Genomic DNA, 8076 nt, shown 5'->3' with positions numbered 1-8076 from the left:
TATTCGAACAACTAAAAACAGTCTCTTTTTAATTTAGTAGGAATTGGCCTGAAATGCCTCTTTTATGCCATATTTGTATATACATATTTTTATAAACATTAATAATTAAAACATCTGTTACTTTAGAATTTCAATGTGGCCCTAATTTGTTTACCCCCAGCAGGAGATGTTAATAAAAAGTACTTCTATCAGAATATTTCACTAATTCACTAATTACAATTTGACAAATTAATCTCAGAAAATACTGTGGTTCAAATGAACTCAAATAAACGGTCCAAAACTTTATATTATGTGAGATTTTAGGGGGAATAATTGAAACTTAAGATGGAGCTTACATTTGGTCACTGGACTTAACTATCCGGAATTAGATTAATTTTTGCGAGATTCCTAAGAGGTTTTATGGGATGTAAGTGTATCAATTGTAAAATAAAATATATAAATGATACGAAATAGGTTTTTTTAATGTTGTAAAAAACAATGACAACATTATTGAGAATTCATTTAATGTGAAATAAGACAATCGATGCATCTCCTACAGGAAGATTCACTAGTATCATCAACGTTTGCACTCATACCTTTTGTTGATTGTTACAATTTTTTGTTGAGCATATATCTCATAAATGTAGGTATCATGGACCCCAAAATCCTATAGCAAATGTGTCATTTTCAAATCACCTAAAATTTCGCCAAAAATTAGTAATTTTAATTTTTTAAACTGACACTGCAAAGTAGTGATTTACTTACACTATGTATAACAAATTTACCTTATACCCTAATGTTTAGGTTAGGATAATAAAAACTAACAGGTCATTAGTTTCTACGCTAGATTTCCAATAGCTTTTAGCTTTCAATTTATAACTTAAAATTTCAATCGTTTATTTACAAACTAGCAAACAACTGATCACCACAATGGCAAACCAAGAATGGTATTTAATTAGTTTAGAAAAAGGAGAACTACAGAGAGAACTTTGACGCTTACTGAAAAGGTCATTTACAAGCAACCAATAGAAGATAGATAATGTCACTTCTAACCTGGACAGAATGTGAGAAGTAATAAGTAGAGAAAAGAAGTAAATAATGTTAGTTGCAGTGCATAATGGTTAGTTAGCTGACTCGGTTTGACAAGCTCGGCGAGTACGCAAGGGTTAAATTAAGATAGATGGCCAGCTGTAAGAAGGGCTTCCAAGCATTCTGCAAATGTCTTGCACGGCTAGTGTTCATTTCACTTCCTCATTCTAAATGCAACTAACATTTATAATAAGACGTTAGGCATTCATTATTTCTCCAGTTCTATCGACGGGAAATTATTTCATAAATCACTGAATTCTGAAAGGTCTTCGAAATTTGCTTTTCCGAAGAAAAGAAGGAAAATTTGAAACAATCGCTATACTTCCCGATACGAATAGAAAGAGAAGTTCCAAATTAAGTCGCAATAGATAGGAATAAATTGGAAAAATAACATGATTTTTGGATGCGATGGACAACCAAATAAGTATAACGTTTCATATTCTTGATGCAAATAGAAAATACATCCTTATGTTAGTTCTCTACACGACGATGTTTGAGTTCTAGGTAGAAGTACCTCTTCCATTAGCCACGATAAGTCCCTGGGATTTTAAGCCACTTCTCAATGAAAATAAATACAAATCTTCTTCATCTCCTAAAGAAGAAGTATAGCAACACGAACTCGATTGTATAAATGCACTAGAATTAGAATTATGATGATATAACTCAACATTAAACTTCACTAGTCTTATAAAGTCTCGCTACCCAAATTTCACAGCCTCCTTGCTCTCCATTCTAATCCTCTTGTACAACAGCTCTCTTCTCCTAACCTTCCAGACAATCCTCGTCGTCGCTTGAAGCGGAAATGGCCTAGGGACCTATTGATGTGAGTGCAATCCACTGAGAAAGAGTTTCACTAATGGGTAATTGCTCTTACATGACATTCATGAGAACTTAACCAGTTTCATTTGTTACAGTTGTAAATATACTAATAAAGTGAAAAAAAAAACTTCACAAATATTGTAATACCCTGAAGAAGGTAATAAATTTACCGAAACGTCGGTGTGAAAAAATAAATTTGTTGACAATATTTAATGAACGCACCTAAATAATTTATCTAGGATAATCTATTAAGAACGGTCGAAAACCAAACCCATCTTACTTGGCAAATAAATAACCAATTTCTCTGTAATTAATTCTTATAATTAAGATTAAGAGGTGAGTCACTTAATTCTGATCCGAAATATTGCACAGACTTGCTCACAACTCAACGGACTTCGTCAAATTTTCGGAATAGGCTCTCCCAAAACCTATGATTTTTTTTTCAAAATCTGAAATTAAAAATGAAAAATCAACCATGATATTCCAACCAAGATTTTAGCAGAAAGTTCGGGGGAATATTTCAAGTCCCTAATCCAAGGTTAACTTTAGTGATTGCATTTTTTTTTAGGATTCAATTAAAAATATTCAAACTACGATTTATTTGCCTTAAAAAAATTAGGATAGGAACTTCCTTTTGGTGTTGTATTAAATGTTAAAATGGCCTACCTTATTGAATTGTGGAGAGTTGGTAAATTTATTTTTAGATTGTAAACAAATTTATTAGAGTCATCGATCGTCTCGAAACAACGGCAGGCCACTTTTATCAGCAATTGAATATAATGACTCTAATGGCTCTGCTATCAATATTTATTCTGAAACAAAAATGAAATAAGATCCAATCAACACTCTTATATTGTACGGAACGAAAATGATGTAAGCTTACGCTACCGTAAAATTCAAACTTTAAAGAGCCAAAATTTATAACAATAGTTCACCAAAATTCTATAATATTAGACAATTCTAGTAAGAGAATTTTTTGAAAAGATTCAACAAGTTTTTGCTAGTGAACTTTGTCTACGAGCTAGCTGAGTATCTTAGACACTAGTGGAAGGCTGAACTCAATGAATTCCCATCATTGTTTACTCAGATCAGAGTTCGTCAAACAATTAGGGGCAGGCTTGGCAAGTGCTGCCAAACTGTAACTAATACTGCTGTACTCAAGTTACCACAACATTTAAGACATATTGTGCCTACTATCAATTGCCAAAATGTTTATAGTCTCTTTTTATTTGAAAAGATATGCCATATTCTGTAAATATGTATTGGCTACATAAAAAACAAAATTTTTTTTTTTTGCCCCAATTTTATGTTGTACCTGGAGACTTCAGTTGATTTGATTTTTATTTTTACTCTCGGACTCCATTTCAATTATGTCAGAAAAGTGTTTTCACTCCCTATTTCCCGTTTTCCACGAATAACAGCATCCGAAGTAATCAAGTAAAAACGCCTTTTGATTTCTTCATTGGAAATCCCTTTTTGAAAAATATAACTTGGAGTTCGATCTTTCCTTGGAGAATGTTTCACCGTGGCGGTCTAGTATTTCTAAGCTACTACTACCTTACAATTAGTGCTAATCTCCGGGAGGAGTCTTTGCAGTCTGCCCAGTCTTCCGCCAGGTTTATTTTATACAAAGAGCTCGATCATACCGTTTTGGTCTTTAGTTTTAATGATAGCGCAGCTGACACGTTAAGTTTGATTGAGCTTCGCAGGTTGTTTAAGTTGCGAGGTGAGCTGCAATACCTGAACTACATTCCGTGGTGTGGCAGAGATACAGAAATCTGTTAATTGTGTGAACTCTGGAGCCAAGGAGGACATTTTCCACTTTGTGGCCGAATGTTCGATTCTAAACGAGATACTCTCCTTTGGACTTAGTCGCCGCTTCTTATCCAGATCTCAGTTTTATTTTTACCTCCAACTTGAGAATTGCAAACCCCTTATATCTTTTGCTCGTCTTGCGTGGCAATACCGCTACCAACTTGTACAACTCTTCAATTATTAACAAATTAATTTCATTCTGCTTTTAGCTCTTGCTTTTTTTCTGTTTTCTATTCATCTATTCACTTTTTTCTTTTCGCTTAATAGCTTCTTTAAATTTTTCTTTCATTTAATTTATTTAAAATCTTTTCTTTATTTTTCATCCCAGTTTTTCTTGCCTGTAATTTTCTTTTAAGCTTTTCATAACTATTAACATTGTTTATTGTATGATGTGCATGTCTACTTGCGGCAGACGGATTTCAATCAATGCCGTAAAATACTTATTTATATATTTGTTTTTTATTTGTATTTAATTTTGTAAGTAAATATATTATAAGTATAAAATTGTATTTATTATTTTTTCCCCCATTTTGACGCGCATACATTGACCAAAACTATTGTTATATCGCTCAAATTTTATTTGAAATTGAAAGTGCCTCTATGAGTAGTGCACTCTATTGAGGCAGCCCGCATGTTTTTGCAGCTGCGTGCGGGCATGATATGCATGTTGGATGCTAACGTGCACTATTCACGAGTTCACACCAGATTCTCATAACATACGATCGGTAATTAAAAGGCGCTGCAGCTGAGTGCTGGTAAAGAGGTCAAGACGCCAGCTTCTTCATCCTCTCCCTGCCTACCATCATTTCCCGCTTCAATCTCTACCATTTCTCCAGCGCGAACTTCTCATTACTTCAGCACCACTAAATAACACTTACAGATGAGGTCGTGCGATGTGCGATCCAGAATGAAATGCCGTCTTTAACGTATTGCCTCCCTCTCACACCGTCTATCTTTTTCTCACCTCTTGCAACTTTTCACACGTACAGTGGAATTCGGCCGGTTGTTGAAGGTGTTCACCGGCTTAAGAGAGTGAGGAAAAAGGGCGTTATTGCCGGGTCACGCTGTTAGGTCGTCATAGCTGTTATTTTATATACGATAACTCAACACTATGCACACGACTTGAAATTTTTTTTTCTATTCTATGAGAACGAGTTCATATTATGGATATTTCTTATCAATGTTTGTTGCATTAAACCTGGTTATAATGATTAACAAAATTTATTTAATGAATAATATAAATAATTAAGTTTTCAGTTTGTATTCAGAAATAGAGAAATATAAAAAATACTGATAAGAGCAATGGTTTTCTTTATTCGAAAATATTTTAGGTAGGCACAGCCAATTGCGATACTGACTTTGTTCTCGGATAAAAGACAGAACCTTGATAATTATTTAAATATTAAAATGGTCTCCGTTGTTTCCGTACTGAAGAATACCGTACTCACACTGTGCTGGCAATTATTCAACATTAATACAAAATTCTGCAGTATTAGCGATATCATTCAGCACTATCTGACTCATCTTACCTCCTGAGTCAATATTAAAGAAGGTATTTCAAGTATTGATTGCATTTCTAAAGAATCCTCACCTTGCTAATGCGTGAAGCCATCCCTAATACCAAATAAATGCCACGTTTCTGGATAAAATTCCTTTCATTCATAGTGTCCTGTAAAGATCCTCTATGTTTACCCTTTTTGATCCTCTATGTCTGCCCTTTTTATGCTTTGCAATCATAAAAATTGTTTGATTGTAATCGTTGCGGCCTTTAATAACTATCATAGACTTATTATGTACTTTCTGTAGGGATTGAAATATAAAAATATATTGTCGTATTTAGTTTTAAAGGAAACATATGATTAAAAATTTCGAGGACCATATGTTTCCAGATTGTTGTATTATTCTAAAATATGAATAATAAAAAGTTTCTAACAAATTCTTGATTACGTATTTACTATACTTTCTATCTTTGATTTTAACCGTCGTAGCATGGTTGGTTTTTGTATTCCTGGCCGAAGAACCTTACACACACGAGAGTGATGAAAAAGGGCGTTTATCCTTTAAGATATTTATATTTACGAATTTGTGAAATTATTAGAATCACATATTCATCAATATTAGTACCATGTTCATTGATTTCATCACTATTGAGTTCGTACTCGCAGCGAATAATAATTGCATTTTATTTATTAAATAAAAAACTGAAACATACCGTAATTCCTATTCATATTTAGAAATTGAAAAAAACATTGCATTTTCCATTTTCCAACATAAAACCAAACAAATCCGGATTAAAGTGATTGTTTGCGAGCAATTTATTGGCAATTTAAATAAACAATAAAGAACACCGGCCAACTGAATTGTTACATTCACTCTCCATCCTTGATTTATTTTTAATGGAACTTATTGTCTGAATGTTTTTCAAATTTTTTATACGATAATTTATTTACTTTATGACTGTCGTTAAATACGAGGGTCGTTTGAAAAGTCCGTGCAAAAATAAAAACTACTTAATTTTTTGGGGTAAACCTTTTTTATTTTTCAACATAGTCTCCTTTTAGGCTTATACACTTCGTCCAACGCTGCTCTAGTTTGTTGATCCCTTCCGAATAATAGGATTTGTCCAAGTCTAAAAAATAGCCATTCGTTTCTGCAATCACCTCCTCGTTTGAATAAAATCTTTTTCCCGCCAGCCATTTCTTCATATTGGGGAACAAATAGTAGTCCGAGGGAGCCAAGTCTGGAGAATAGGGGGGATGTGAAACGAGTTGGAACCCTATTTCCATTAATTTTGCGACCACAACTGCTGAGGTGTGAGCTGGTGCGTTGTCGTGATGGAAAAGGACTTTTTTGTGGGCCAATCGTGGGCGTTTTTCTTGCAGCTCGGTTTTCAAACGGTCCAATAACGATGAATAATATGCACCTGTAATAGTTTTACCCTTTACCAGATAGTCGATGAGGATTATTCCTTGCGAATCCCAAAAGACAGTCACCATAATCTTTCCGGCCGAAGGAAGGTCTTCGCCTTGGCGCAGATTCCCCCTTGGTAACCCATTGTTTAGATTGTTCTTTGGTCTCAGAAGTGTAGTGATGTATCCATGTTTCATCCACAGTGACGAAACGACGCTTAAAGTCCTGCGGATTCTTCTGGAACAGCTGCAAACCGTCCTTGCAACACTTCACACGATTTCGTTTTTGGTCAAGCGTGAGCAATCGCCGGCACCCATCTTGCGGATAGCTTTGTCATGTCCAAATGTTGATGCAAAATATTATGTACCCGTTCATTCGAGATGCCCACAGCACTAGCAACCACACGCACCTTCACTCTTCTGTCATCCATCACCATATCATGGATTTTATCAATGATTTCTGAAGTAGTAACCTCAACAGGGCGTCCAGAACGTTCTCAGCGTCACTTGAACCCATATGGCCACTCCGAAAATTTTGAAACCACTTATAAACTGTTCTAATCGAAGGTGCAGAGTCACCATAATGTTTATCAAGCTTCTCTTTAGTCTCCTGAGGCGTTTTGCCTTTCATAAAGTAGTGTTTAATCAACACACGAAATTCTTTTTCGTCCATTTTTTGAAAATCACTCGACTTCCTCGATTCAAACGAATGCCAAACACAAAGAAATAGACCGATCTGGCTGAAACTTGGTGTGTGTTCTTCCAAGAGATGCTACTAACTAAACATAACCTCGATACGCGCCAGTAGTGCTATCTCTCTGACTTTGCACGGACTTTTCAAACGACCCTCGTATTGCGCTTTAAAGGAATTCATGATTGATCCTTTTGTCCAAAAAATAAACTGTCAATTTTGAACTCTTCACATTGTTTACCTATTGATGAGAAGTTTTCTCGCCATCTCATCTGAATAAGCTGCTCATCTGTACCTGAAGGCTAGAAGCGTAAGTCACGAGAAGTCGAACTTTATTCCTTCAGGAAAACTCATCTGTTTTTTTATTTTATTTTGATTTTTACGGGCACATTACTTCTCAAAATCGTGTTTTCATTTAGATACTTGTTGCTAGCGAATATCGTATTTCAATTCGAGCAGTATATCTTGCACCAAAAAAATCCTCACGATATTTGCCAGATAAAGATGTCAATTAGTAAAAAAGAAGATAAGGTTAGTGCAGTTCTTGTTTAATTCGTGTATCCTTTATAGCAAGGCTAATTTGAAAATATTTTGCTGCTTGAAATTATTATTTTATAAATACAGTTTATTAATAGTGATTTCTTTGATTTGGTGGAAAATTAAATAAATAAATATTTCGCTTTCTGAAATATACTCGTATAACTTTTTTATATAAACTCCGTAATTAAAATAACAACAATAATAGACTAACTGCAACTTTCCTTTTTTCTCCGT

General features: G+C 34.4%; 1 long non-coding RNA gene across 2 annotated transcripts; it reads right to left on the bottom strand.

The window, feature by feature from the left end:
* Positions 1-258: 258 nt before the first annotated feature.
* On the bottom strand, positions 259-5549 carry LOC141447612 (uncharacterized). 2 transcript variants are annotated; one of them, XR_012454475.1, is made up of 4 exons: positions 5294-5549; positions 2554-2699; positions 2110-2336; positions 259-675 (listed from the first exon to the last, which is right to left on the bottom strand). It is a non-coding gene; the product is annotated as an uncharacterized lncRNA (long non-coding RNA). The 2 variants fall into 2 exon arrangements; XR_012454474.1 differs by having other exon boundaries at positions 415-675; positions 2168-2336; positions 5294-5547.
* Positions 5550-8076: the final 2527 nt, after the last annotated feature.

This window comes from Rhodnius prolixus, unplaced genomic scaffold (assembly GCF_049639745.1).
Source record: "Rhodnius prolixus isolate KJV_2025 unplaced genomic scaffold, Rpr scaffold_1, whole genome shotgun sequence".
Classification (NCBI taxonomy): Eukaryota; Metazoa; Arthropoda; class Insecta; order Hemiptera; family Reduviidae; genus Rhodnius; species Rhodnius prolixus.
This window is presented reverse-complemented; position numbering and strand designations above follow the sequence as displayed.